Source organism: Hylobates moloch, unplaced genomic scaffold (assembly GCF_009828535.3).
Source record: "Hylobates moloch isolate HMO894 unplaced genomic scaffold, HMol_V3 SCAFFOLD_6, whole genome shotgun sequence".
NCBI lineage: Eukaryota > Metazoa > Chordata > Mammalia > Primates > Hylobatidae > Hylobates > Hylobates moloch.
This window is the reverse complement of record NW_026652281.1, coordinates 60426169-60439689: the sequence shown is the minus strand read 5'-3', so window position 1 is coordinate 60439689 and position 13521 is coordinate 60426169. Positions and strand designations below refer to the sequence as shown.

Genomic DNA, 13521 nt, shown 5'->3' with positions numbered 1-13521 from the left:
TAAAATACAGCTTCCATTATTTTTCCCATTCTTAGTACCCTTCAATGCTTTCCCGTTACTTTGAGGATAAAGTTTAAATTCCATAGTATTGCATTCACAGGGCATCCAGATATGGCCTGAGCCATTACTCCAGCTTCATTTCTGATCACCCTCCCAAATCTGACCCCAGCCATCTCTCCGGCCTCATTTCTGGTGACTCCCAGATCTGGCCCCAGCCATGTCTCTAGACTCCAAACTTATTTCTTTTGATGTGCCCACTCACATCTCTCTCAATGTACCCAGTCCCTCATCATTTCAACTTCATCAGCGTCCTGGCAGCATTGCATTATCTACTCAGTGGCTCACACTCCCCCCTCTCTTTGCTGGAACATCTTTTTCTTTCTTATTTCCCAGGTATGAAGCATCCAGTTTTTAAGATTCACTCAAGTGTTAAATCCCCATGAAGTTTTTATGTTTGTTTATTTTTCTCCTAATTTTTTCTATATCTTAATTTTGAAATAACTTATGCTCATGGTTTAATATTTACGAAATTCAAAGATGAAATGTGGAGATAATTTTCTTCATATTTCTCTACTTTTCCATACCCCTTCTGAAATCTCTCCCTTGTCGAGTTTCATTTTATTCTTCTTTTTATTGCATTTATAAATATTCATACAGAAAAACACACCTGGTATACATGTTTACACAAAATTATAGTCAGACCATACATACAATTCTAAAACTTGTTTCTTTTAAAAATGTATTTTGTGAGTGATATCATTTAATCCCATAAGGATTCCATGAAATAGGAAAGAGTATTATCTCCTATTTTCCAACTGAGAAAACAGGTTCAGAGAAGTTAACTCTACTGCTTAAGCTCATATGGATAGTAGTAACAGGCAGAGATGGATGAAAAATTAACCTATCTGACTCTAAAGTGCTTTATCTCAACAATGTTAGTATGCGGGTAATCTCAATAAACAAGAACTGGGCTGACAAGTTGGGAGAATCTGGATAGGATTGAGGGACCAAAGGTGTTGATAAGAACATCACGAAAGCTCAGCAAGAATAAAGTATGGCAGAGTTGAGAGAATGGGTGGTGGTCATCGGGAAAAGGCCAGGATTTGACGTCTCATTAGTAAAAGAGTTTGGGATCTGAGTAGGCTTAAAGAATCATTACTCTTGGTAAGGGAACTGCAGCTGGAGGTAACTGGGAAAGATAAGGAACTTTGGAGTCTTAAACCTCACTTTTCAGAAAATGTGGTAGAGACAGGGAAAGCTGCCTGAAGTTTCCTAAAGCTGACACCTAAGGTCTGGCCGTATGGGACTGTGTGTGTTTCACTGCGAAATTAGAAGGAATGGAAGGAAAGGTGTTGATTGTTCTCTAGGTGATCAACCATCTGGGTTTGCCCTTTACCCATGACATGTGTCTTAGACCATGAGGGTTGCTATAACAAAATATAATAAACTGGGTAGCTTATAAACAATAGAAATTTATTTCTCATGGCTCTGGAGGCTGGGAAGTCCCAAATCAAAGCACTGGCAATTTGATATCTGGTGAGGGCCCTCTTCCTCATAGACAACCATCTGCTCACTCTAACCTCACACGGTGGAAGGGGTGAGGGGTCTCTCTGGGGCCTCTTTCATTAGGGCACTAATCCTTTTCATGAGAGCTCCACTCCGATGATATAATCACTCCAAAAGGCCTCACCTCCTAATATCACATTGCAGTGAGAATTTCAACATATGAATTTGTGGGGGATATGAATATTCAGATCATAGCAACATGGGACTTTCAGTACTAAAACTGGAAAGTACCAAACAAACAAGGATGAACTGGTCACCCTTCTTTAAGATAGCATTTTGGAACTACTCTTTCTCCTGTATTTTTATCCCCTTCTCACTTAGATCTATTTGGATCCTACTCAGCTATAAAAATCCTCCTGAAGACCAGGCACAGTTGGTCATGCCTATAATCCCAGCACTTTGGGAGGCCGAGGTGGGTGGATCACTGGAGGTCGGGAGTTAGTGACCAGCCTGGACAACATGGTGAAACCCCATCTCTACTAAAAATACAAACATTAACTAGGTATGGTGGCATGTGGCTGTAATCCCAGCTACTCGGGAAGCTGAGGCAGGAAAATCGCTTGAACCTTGAACCCGGGAGGTGGAGGTTGCAGTGAGCTGAGATCACACTACTGCACTCCAGCCTGGGTGACAAAGTGAAACTCTGTCTCAAAGAAAAAAAAAAATCCTCCTTAAGTGCTGATTCCATCCTCAATTCAGAATTATAATTGCTTACCTTTACTTTGATTTTACTTAACATTTAGAATTTGTGTCATTTTATCTTGAATCACAGTTATTTGTGGCATGTGCCTCTCCTCTATTAAAATTTAAACTCCTCACCTAGAGATCATTATCTTAGTCATGTCGAACCACCACTACCACCAATGTCAAACTCTATACTTCCTATTTGGTAGGTACTCAATAAATATTTATTGAACTTAACTAAAAGAAGCCTACTATTGCTATAAGTCCTTTTTCTCTTTTACTACTTTAGAGCAAGTTACAAGATTCATGGCAATTTTATATTTGCTAGATCTGAAAGGCTATATCATTTCAATCTGTTTGCATTACAAAGCCATAAAACTTGTTCAATAATTTTATAACTATTTACTTGAATTACATTTCAAACATGACATTACATTTAGTTCTAGGACAGAAAAATGCTGTATCATTTTAATTTAAAGCAACCAAAGTGCTCATTTGAAAATGAATATGAAGATGGAAGAATGGTTTTCAAAATTTATTTGAAAACATGGAGACACTGTTTGTGAAACAAAATTATGTCTATTGACATTCTAATGAAAATGAGATCAAGGGAGTGGCAAAGAAATGTGTTGTTGGGGAAAATCATGTACTATATAAGATTATCAAATTTCTAGCTTTTGTTGTGAGTGACATGTGTTTATTTATTACTTAAAATAACTGATTAATAACTAAAACATAGGCTATGTATGAACCAATGATAAGACCACATTATAAACTATAGGTTATGATTAATCCTAAGCTGCACAACTAAAGTACAGTAAAAAAAGTATGGTTGTCAATAATGTAGATAAACAGGAACATATCATGTTTATATTTTTACACTGGATGTCAGCCCACTTCAACGCCCATATATATGCTGAACATGTGTTACGGACTTCAGACTTGGCTTTTCTTGCGGTTGCTATTGTGGTTAAAAAAAAAACCCTACATAACATGAAATCTACCCTCTGAAAATTTTAATTATAACTATATTAAACTAATAACAATATTGTTAGGTATAATCATGGTGTTGTACAGAAGATTGCTAGAACTTTTTCATCTTGCATAACTGAAACTTTATACCCATCGAACAATGACTTTTCACTTCCTCTTCCAGCCCAGCAACCACCATTCTACTTTCTATTTCTGTGGGTTTGACTACTATATATGCCTTGTATAAGTGGAATCATATGTTATTTGTCTTTTTGTGATGTGTTTATTTCACTTAGCATAATGTTCTCAAGGTTCATACATGTTGTTGCATATGACAGGATTGCCTTGCTTTAAGGACAATAATATTTTATTGTATGTATATGCTATATTTTCCCCAACCATTCATCTGTTGATGGACATATAGGCCATGGTGAATAATGCTGCAATGAACATGGGTGTGCAAGTAACTTCAAAATCCAGCTTTCAGTTGTTTTAGAAATATATACCCAGAAGTGGAAGTTCTGGGTCTTATGGTGGTTCTACATTTAAATTTTGGGGGAATCTTCATACTTTCTACAGTAGTTGCCCCATTTCACATTGCAACCAAGAGTGCACATCAGTCCCAACTTCTCCACGTCCTCACCAATACTTGTTAGTTTTTTTCATAATGAGTATCTCAACAGATGTGAGGTTATATGTCATTGTGGTTTTGATTTGCATTTCCCTGATGATTAGGAATATTGAGCATCTTATCATATTTTTGTGGCCTTTTTGTGTATCCTTGGAAAATTGCATGTTTAAGTCCTTTGTCCATTTTTTAAACTATAAGGGTTTTATTGCTATTGAGTTGTAGAAGTTCTTTATATATTTAAGATATTAACCCTTTATCAGATACTTGGTTTGTAAATATTTTTTTCTCATTCTGTAGGTTAATTTTACACTCTGCTGATTGTTTCCTTTGCTGTACAGAAGCTATTTAGTTTGATGTAGTGCCACCTGTCTATTTTTGCTTTTTGTTGGCTGTGCTTTTGGCATTTTGTAAAAGAAATAATTGCTAAGGCCAGTGTCATAAAGCTTTTCCCCTTTGTTTCTTTCTAGGAGCTTTAAAGTTTCAGGTATTATATTTAAGCCTTAACTCCATTTTGAGTTGATTTTTCTGTATTGGGTAATGTAAGAAAGAGTCCAACTTCATTCTTTGGTATGTGGATATTCAGTTTTCCCAACACCATTTGTTGAAGACACTTTTTCCCATTGTGTATTCTTGGCATACTTGTCAAAGATGAGTTGACTGTATATGTATAGGTTTATTTCTGGGCTCTCTATTCTGTTCTATCAGTCTGTATATCTATTTTTACTCCAGTACCACACTGTTTTAATTACTGTAGCTTTGTAATGTGCTTTGAAATTACATATTCAAGTGTGAGACTTCTAGCTTTGTTTGTTCTCAAGATCGTTTGGCTATTTGAAGTCCTCTGTAGTTTCATATGAATTGTAGAATTGTTTTTACTATTTCTGTAAAACATTCCATTAAGATTTGATAGAAATTGCATTGAATCTGTAAATCATTTTCAATAACATGTACAGTTTAGCAGTATTAAGTCTTCCAATTCATGAACATGGAAAGTCTCTCCATTTTTTTGTCTTTTGAAATTTCTTTCATCAATGTTTTTTGATTTTCAGTGTACAAGTCTTTCACTTCCTCAGTTAAGCTTCTTATTCTTTTTTTTTTTTTTTTTTTTTTTTGAGATGGAGTCTCGTTCTGTCACCCAGGCTGGAGTGCAGTGGTGCAATCTCGGCTCACTCACTGCAAGCTCTGCCTCCCAGGTTCACGCCGTTCTCCTGCCTCAGGCTCCCAAGTAGTTGGGACTACAGGCACCCGCTACCACACTTGGCTGATTTTTTTTGTATTTTTAGTAGAGACAGGGTTTCACCATGTGAGCCAGGATGGTCTCGATCTCCTGATCTCATGATCTGCCCACCTTGGCCTCCCAAAGTGCTGCGATTACAGGTGTGAGCCACTGTACCTGGCTGTCTTATTCTTTTGGATGCTCTTTTAAATGGGTTTGTTTCCTTAATTTTCTTTTTGGATAATTCATTTTTAGTGTATAGAAATACAACTCATTTTTGTATGTTGATCTTCTGTCCTGCAACTTTACCAAATTCATTTATTAGTTCTAATCGATTTTTATGGAGTCTTTTTTTCTACATATAAGATTATGTCATTGCAAACAGAGATAATTTTACATCTTCCTTTCTGATTTGAATTTCTTAGATTTCTTTCTCTTGCCTAATTGCTTTCCCTAGGACTTACAGTACTACATTGAATAGAAGTGGTAAGAATGGACATTCTTGCTTTGTTCCCGATCTTAGAGAAAAAGATTTTAGTTTTTTATTATTGAGCATGATGTTGGCTGTGGGCTTTTCATATATGACTTTATTATGTTAAGGTAATTTTCTTCTATTTTTAGTTTATTGAGTGTTATTTGTAAAAAGTGTCAGGTGCTTCTTCTGTATCTATTGAGATAATCATGTGAGTTTTATCTATTATTCTACTAATATATCACTACATTAATTGATTTTTAAATGCTGAACCATTCTTGCATCAAAGAGATAACTCCCACTTAATCATGGTGCATGATTCTTTTAATGTGCTATTGAATCTGTTTGCTAATGTTTTGTGGTGTATTTTTCTATTTATATTCATTAGGGATATTGGCCTATAGTCCTCTTTTCTTGGAGTGTCTTTGTCTGGTGTTACTATCAGGATAATGTTGGCCATAAAAAATAAGTTTAAAAGTGTTCATTTATCTTCAATTTTTGAAATAATTTGAGAACAATTGGTATTAATTTTCTTTAAATGTTCAGTAGATTTCACCAGTGAAGCTGTCTGGTTCTGGGCTTTTCCTTGTCAAGGGGTTTTGATAAATTATTCAGTTTCTTACTGGTTATAACCTATAGGTCTGTTCAGATTGTCTATTTCTTTATGATTCAGTCTTGGTACATTGGGTGATAATAGAAACTTATCCATTTCGCCTAGCTTATCTAATTTGTTAGCATATAATTATTCATAGTAGTCTTTTTGGCACTTTTTATTTCTGTAGTATCAATTGTAATGTCTCTTCTTTTATTTTATTTTATTTTTTTGAGACAAGGTCTCACTATGTTGCCCAGGCTGGCCTTGAACTCCTGGGCTCAAGCAATTACAATGCCATGCCTCAGCCTCCCAAGTAGCTGGGACTATAAGCGTGTGCCACCATGACCAGCTTTTTTTTTTTGAGATGGAGTCTCACTCTGGTTACTCAGGTTGGAGTGCAGTGGCACGATCTCAGCTCACTGCAACCTCTGCCTCCCGGGTTCAGGCAATTCTCCTGCCTCAGCCTCCCTAGTAGCTGGGACTACAGGTGCATGCCACCATGCCTAGCTAACTTTTGTATTTTTAGTAGAAACGAGATTTCACTGTGTTAGCCAGGATGGTCTCGATCTCCTGACCTCAAGATCTGCCTGCCTCGGCCTCTCAAAGTGCTGGGATTACAGGTGTGAGCCACTGCACCCAGCCTCAGCTTCCTGTAATGTCTCCTCTTTCATTTCTGATTTTATTTGAGTCTTTTCTCTTCTCTTTCTTGGTAATTCTTGCTAAAATTTTGTCAATTTTATCTTTTCAAAAAAACCCTCAGTTTTATCACATAATTTCTATTGTTTTTTATTTCCAATTTTGTTTATTTCTACTCTAATCTTCATTATTTTTCCCCTTCTACTAAATTTTGTGGTCATTGAGGTGCAAAATTAGGTTGTTTATTTGATATCTTTCTTTTTTTAATGTAGGCATTTACTGCTATAAACTTCTAAGTATTGCTTTTGCTGCATCCTATAGGTTTTGGTATGTTGTATTTCATTTTTGTTTTTCTGAAGATATTTTCTGATTTTGCTTTTGATTTCTTCTTTGATCCATTAGCTGTTCAAGAATATGTTTTTTACTTTCCACATATTAATGAAAAATTTCCAGTTTTCTTTCTTTTGTTGATTTCTAGTTTCATTCCATTGTGGTCACAAAAATACTTTGCATTATTTCAATCTCATTAAATTTGTTAACTTATTCTGCGGCCTAACATGTAATCTATCTTGAAGAATGTTCCAAGTATGCCTGAGAAGAATGTGTATTCTGCTGCTGTTGGATGATATGTTCTGTATGTATCTGTTAGGTTCATTTGATCTATGTTATTTTTCAGATTTGCTGTCTCATTAATTATCTGTATGAATATTCTATTTCTTATTGAAAGGAGGGGTATTGAAGTATTCTAATATTATTGTATTGCTGTTTCTCTCTTCAGTTATGTCAATAGTTACTTTATATATTTAGGTACCCTGATGACAGAGGTATATGCTTTATAATTATTTTATCTCCCTGGCAAGTTAACCCTTTTATGATTATATAATGTCCATCTTTGTTTCTTGTGGCAGTTTATTACTCAAGTCTATTTTGTCTGATACAAACACGGCCATCCCTGCTCCCTTTTGGTTACTATTTCCATGGAATACCTTTTCTCTACCTTTTATCATTCAGTCTGTGTGTCTTTAAATCTAAAATTATTCTCTCATAGACAGTAAAATGTTGAGTTTTCTTGTATCCATTCAGCCACTATGTGTCTTTTGATGGGGGGAGTTTAATCTATTTACATTTAGTAATATTGATAGGTAAGGATTTATTGTTGCCATTTTATTAATTTTTTTGTGTATTTTGTAGCTTTTTTGTCTCTCTTTTGTTATCTTCCCTGGGGTTTCAACTATTATTTTGTAGTGATTTGCTGCACCTATCAACCCATCACCTAGGTATTCAGCCCAGTATGCCTTAGCTATTTTTCCTGATGCTCTCCCTTTTCCTGGCCCCTCCTGAGAGGCCCCAGTGTGTGTTGTTCCCCTCTCTTTGTCTATGTGTTCATATTGTTCAGCTCCTACTGATAAGCGAGAACATATGGTGTTTGGTTTTCTGTTCCTGTGTTAGTTTGCTGAGGATAATGGCGTCCAGCTCCATCCAAGTCCTGGTAAAGGACATGATCACGTTCCTTTTTATGGCTGCATAGTATCCCTTGGTATATAGGAACCACATGTTCTTTGTCCAGTCTATCATTGATGGGCATTTGGCTTGACTCCATGTCTTTGCTATTGTGAATAGTGCTCCAGTGAATATAATGTGTACATGTATCTTTATAACAGAATGATTTATATTCCTTTGGGTATATACCCAGTAATGGGATTTCTGGGTCAAATGGTATTTCTGGGTCTAGAGCTTTGAGGAATCGCCATACTCTCTTCCACAATGGTTGAACTCATTTATGTTCCCACCAATGGTGAAAAGTGTTCCTATTTCTCTGCAGTCTCACCAGCATCTGATGTTTCTTGACTTTTTAACAATCACCATTCTGACTGGCATGAGACAGTATCTCATTATGGTTTTAATTTGCTTGTCTCTAAGGATCAGTGACGTTGAGCTTTTTTTTTCATATGTTTGGTGGCTGCATGTATGTCTTCTTTTGAAAAGTGTCTGTCCATGTCCTTTGCCCAATTTTTAATAGGGTTGCTTGTTTATTTATTGTGAATTTGCTTAAGATCCTTGTAGATTCTGGATATTAGACCTTTGTCAGATGGATATATTGCAAAAATGTTCTTCCATTTTGTAGGTTGTCTGTTCGCTCTTATGATAGTTTCTCTTGCTGTACAGAAGCTGTTTAGTTTAATTAGATCCCATTTGTCAATTTTTGGTTGCAATTGTTTTTGAGGTTTTCGTTATGAAATCTTCGCTGTTACCTATGTCCTGAATTGTATTGCCTAGATTTTCTTCTAGAGTTTTTACAGTTTGGGATTTTACATTTAAGTCTTTAATTTATCTTGAATTAATTTTTGTATAAGGTATAAGGAAGGGGTCCAGTTTCAGTTTTCTGCATATAGCTAGCCAGTTCTCCCAGCACCATTTCTTAAATAGGAATCCTTTCCCCATGCTTGTTTTTGTCAGGTTTGTCAAAGATCAGGTGGTTGTAGATATGTGGTCTCATTTCTGATTTCTCTATTCTATTCCATTAGTCTAAGTATCTGTTTTTGTACTAGTACCATGCTGTTTTTGTTACTGTAGCCTTGTAGTATAGTTTGAAGTCAGGTAGTGTGATGCCTCCAGCCTTGTTCTTTTTGCTTGGGATTGTCTTGGTTATTTAGGCTCATTTTTGGTTCCATATGAAATTTAAAGTATTTTTTTTCTAATTCTGTGAAGAATGTCAATGATTGTTTAATGAGAATAGCATTGAATCTATAAATTGCTTTGGGCAGTATGGCCATTTTCAAGATACTGATTCTTCCTGTCCGTAATAATGGAATATTTTTTCACCAGTTCATGTCCTCTCTGATTTCCTTGAGCAGTGGTTTGTAGCTCTCATTGAAGAGGTCCCTCACTTCTCTTGTTAGCTGTATTCCTAGGTATTTTATTCTCTTTTTAGCAATTGTAAATAGGAGTTCATTTATGACTTGGCTCTCTGCCTGGCTGTTGTTGGTGTGTAGAATTGCTTGTGATTTTTGCACATCAATTTTGCATCCTGAGACTGCTGAAGTTGCTTATCAGCTTAAGAAGCTTTTGGGCTGAAACAATGGGGTTTTCTAGATAGAGGATCATGTCATCTCCAAACAGAGACAATTTAACTTCTCTCTCTTCCTATTTGAATACCCTTTATTTCTTTCTCTTGGCTGATTTACCTGGCCAAAATTTCCAATACTATGTTGAATAGGAATGGTGACAGACAGCATCCTTGTCTTCTACTGGTTTTCAAGAGGAATGCTTTCAGCTTTTGCCCATTCAGTATGATTGGCTGTGGGTTAGTCATAAATGGCTCTTATTATTTTGAGGAATGTTCCTTCAATATGCCTAATTTATTGAGAGTTTTTAACATAAAGGGATGTTGAATTTTATGGAAGGCCTTTTCTGCATCTATTGAGATAATTTTGTGGATTTTGTCATTGGTCCTGTTTGTGTGATGAATTACATTAATCGATTTGCATATGTTGAACCAGTCTTGCATCCTTGGGATGAACGCAACTTGATCGTGCTGAATAAGTTTCTTGATGTGCTGCTGGATTTGGTTTGCCAGTATCTTATCGAAGACATTTGCATTGATGTTTATCAGGGATATTGGCCTGAAGTTTTCTTATGTTGTTGTATCTCTGCCATATTTGGTATCAGGAACATGCTGGCCTCATAAAATGAGTTAGGGAGAAGTCCTTCCTTTTCTTTTTTCTTTTCTTTTTTATTATACTTTAAGTTTTAGCATACATGTGCGCAATGTGCAGGTTTGTTACATATGTATACATGTGCCATGTTGGTGTGCTGCACCCATTAACTCGTCATTTAACATTAGGTATATCTCCTAATGCTATCCCTCCCCCTCCCCCCACCCCACAACAGGCCCCAGTGTGTGATGTTCTCCCTTCCTGTGTCCATGTGTTCTCATTGTTCAATTCCTACCTACGAGTGAGAACATGCAGTGTCTGGTTTTTTGTCCTTACGATAGTTTGCTGAGAATGATGGTTTCAAGCTTCATCCATGTCCCTAAAAAGGACATGAACTCATCACTTTTTATGTCTGAATAGTATTCCATGGTGTATATGTGCCACATTTTCTTAATCCAGTCTATCATTGTTGGACATTTGGGTTGGTTCCAAGTCTTTGCTATTGTGACTAGTGCTGCAATAAACATACGTGTGCATTTGTCTTTATAGCAGCATGATTTATAATCCTTTGGGTGTATACCTAGTAATGGGATGGCTGGGCCAAATGGTATTTCTAGTTCTAGATCCCTGAGGAATCATCACACTGACTTCCACAATGGTTGAACTAGTTTATAGTCCCACCAACAGTGTAAAAGTGTTCCTATTTCTCCACATCCTCTCCAGCACCTGTTGTTTCCTGACTTTTTAATGATCACCATTCTAACTGGTGTGAGATGGTATCTCATTGTGGTTTTGATTTGGATTTCTCTGATGGCCAGTGATGAAGAGCACTTTTTTATGTGTCTTTTGGCTGCATAAATGTCTTCTTTTGAGAAGTGTCTGTTCATATCCTTTGCCCACTTTTTGATGGGGTTGTTTGTTTTTTTCTTGTAAATCTGTTTGAGTTCATTGTAGATTCTGGATATTAGCCCTTTGTCAGATGAGTAGATTGCAAAAATTTTCTCCCATTCTGTAGGTTGCCTGTTCACTCTGATGGTAGTTTCTTTTGCTGTGCAGAAGCTCTTTACTTTAATTAGATCTCATTTGTCAATTTTGGCTTTTGTTGCCATTGCTTTTGGTGTTTTAGACATGAAGTCCTTGCCTATGCCTATGTCCTGAATGGTATTGCCTAGGTTTTCGTCTAGGGCTTTTATGGTTTTAGGTCCGACATTTAAGTCTTTAATCCATCTTGAATTAATTTTTGTATAAGGTGTAAGGAAGGGATCCAGTTTCAGCTTTCTACATATGGCTAGCCAGTTTTCCCAGCACCATTTATTGAATAGGGAATCCTTTCCCCATTTTTGTCAGGTTTGTCAAAGATCAGATAGTTGTAGATATGTGGCATTATTTCTGAGGGCTCTGTTCTGTTCCATTGGTCTATATCTCTGTTTTGGTACCATTATCATGCTGTTTTGGTTACTGTAGCCCCTTGTAGTATAGTTTGAAGTCAGGTAGCATGATGCCTCCAGCTTTGTTCTTTTGGCTTAGGATTGACTTGGCAATGTGGGCTCTTTTTTGGTTCCATATGAACTTTAAAGTAGTTTTTTCCAATTCTGTGAAGAAAGTCATTTGTAGCTTGATGGGGATGGCATTGAATCCATAAATTACCTTGGGCAGTATGGCCATTTTCACGATATTGATTCTTCCTACCCATGAGCATGGAATGTTCTTCCGTTTGTTTGTATCCTCTTTTATTTCATTGAGCAGTGGTTTGTAGTTCTCCTTGAAGAGGTCCTTCACATCCTTTGTAAGCTGGATTCCTAGGTATTTTATTCTCTTTGAAGCAATTGTGAATGGGAGTTCACTCATGATTTGGCTCTCTGTTTGTCTGTTATTGGTGTATAAGAATGCCTGTGATTTTTGCACATTGATTTTGTATCCTGAGACTTTGCTGAAGTTGCTTATCAGCTTAAGGAGATTTTGGGCTGAGATGATGGGATTTTCTAAATATACAATCATGTCATCTGCAAACAGGGACAATTTGACTTCCTCTTTTCCTAATTTAATACCCTTTATTTCCTTCTCCTGCCTGATGGCCCTGGCCAGAACTTCCAACACTGTGTTGGAAACTCATTCCAGTTTTTGCCCATTCAGTATGATATTGGCTGTAGCTCTTATTATTTTGAGATATGTCCCATCAATACCTAATTTATTGAGAGTTTTTAGCATGAAGGGCTGTTGAATTTTGTCAAAGGCCTTTTCTACATCTACTGAGATAATCATGTGGTTTTTGTCTTTGGTTCTGTTTATATGCTGGAGTACGGTTATTGATTTCCATATGTTGAAGCAGCCTTGCATCCCAGGGATGAAGTCCACTTGGTCATGGTCGATAAGCTTTTTGACATGCTGCTGGATTTGGTTTCCAGGATTTTATTGAGGATTTTTGCATCAATGTTCATCAGGGATATTGGTCTAAAATTCTCTTTTTTTTGATGTGTCTCTGCCAGGCTTTGGTATCAGGGTAATGCTGGCCCATAAAATGAGTTAGGGAAGATTCCCTCTTTTTCTATTGATTGGAATAGTTTCAGAAGGAATGGTACCAGCTGCTTCTTGTACCTCTGGTAGAATTCGGCTGTGAATCCATCTGGTCCTGCACTTTTTTTGGCTGGTAAGCTATTAATTATTGCCTTAGTTTCAGAGCCTATTATTGGTCTATTCAGAGATTCAATTTCTTACTGGTTTAGTCTTGGGAGTGTGTATGTGTCAAGGAATTTATCCATTTCTTCTAGATTTTCTAGTTTATTTGTGTAGAGGTGTTAAAACCATTCAACTAGGTGGATGTGTCATTGTGCAGCTGCACACAACTTGGGCAACCATATCTAGCATTCCTAATTTGTTAAATACTTACCTATACATTTTATTTGCATTTAATTATTTCATCTACTTGGAATATATTTCAATCCCTGTTGTGAGATGAATAAAAATGATGGATATTCTTTCTACCACCATTTTTTGAATAATTTAACTCTTACACCTCTATTTCTTTGGGGGCATATAAAAGTTTTTTAATATATTTGGGACTGCTTTTGAACTGTTCCATGATGTGTACTAGTT

General features: G+C 36.4%; 1 long non-coding RNA gene across 1 annotated transcript in view; it reads right to left on the bottom strand.

Moving 5' to 3' along the window:
• LOC131383707 (uncharacterized) overlaps positions 1–13521 on the bottom strand; it is a 67363-nt gene that overhangs the window by 26147 nt on the left and 27695 nt on the right. The window lies entirely within an intron of this gene.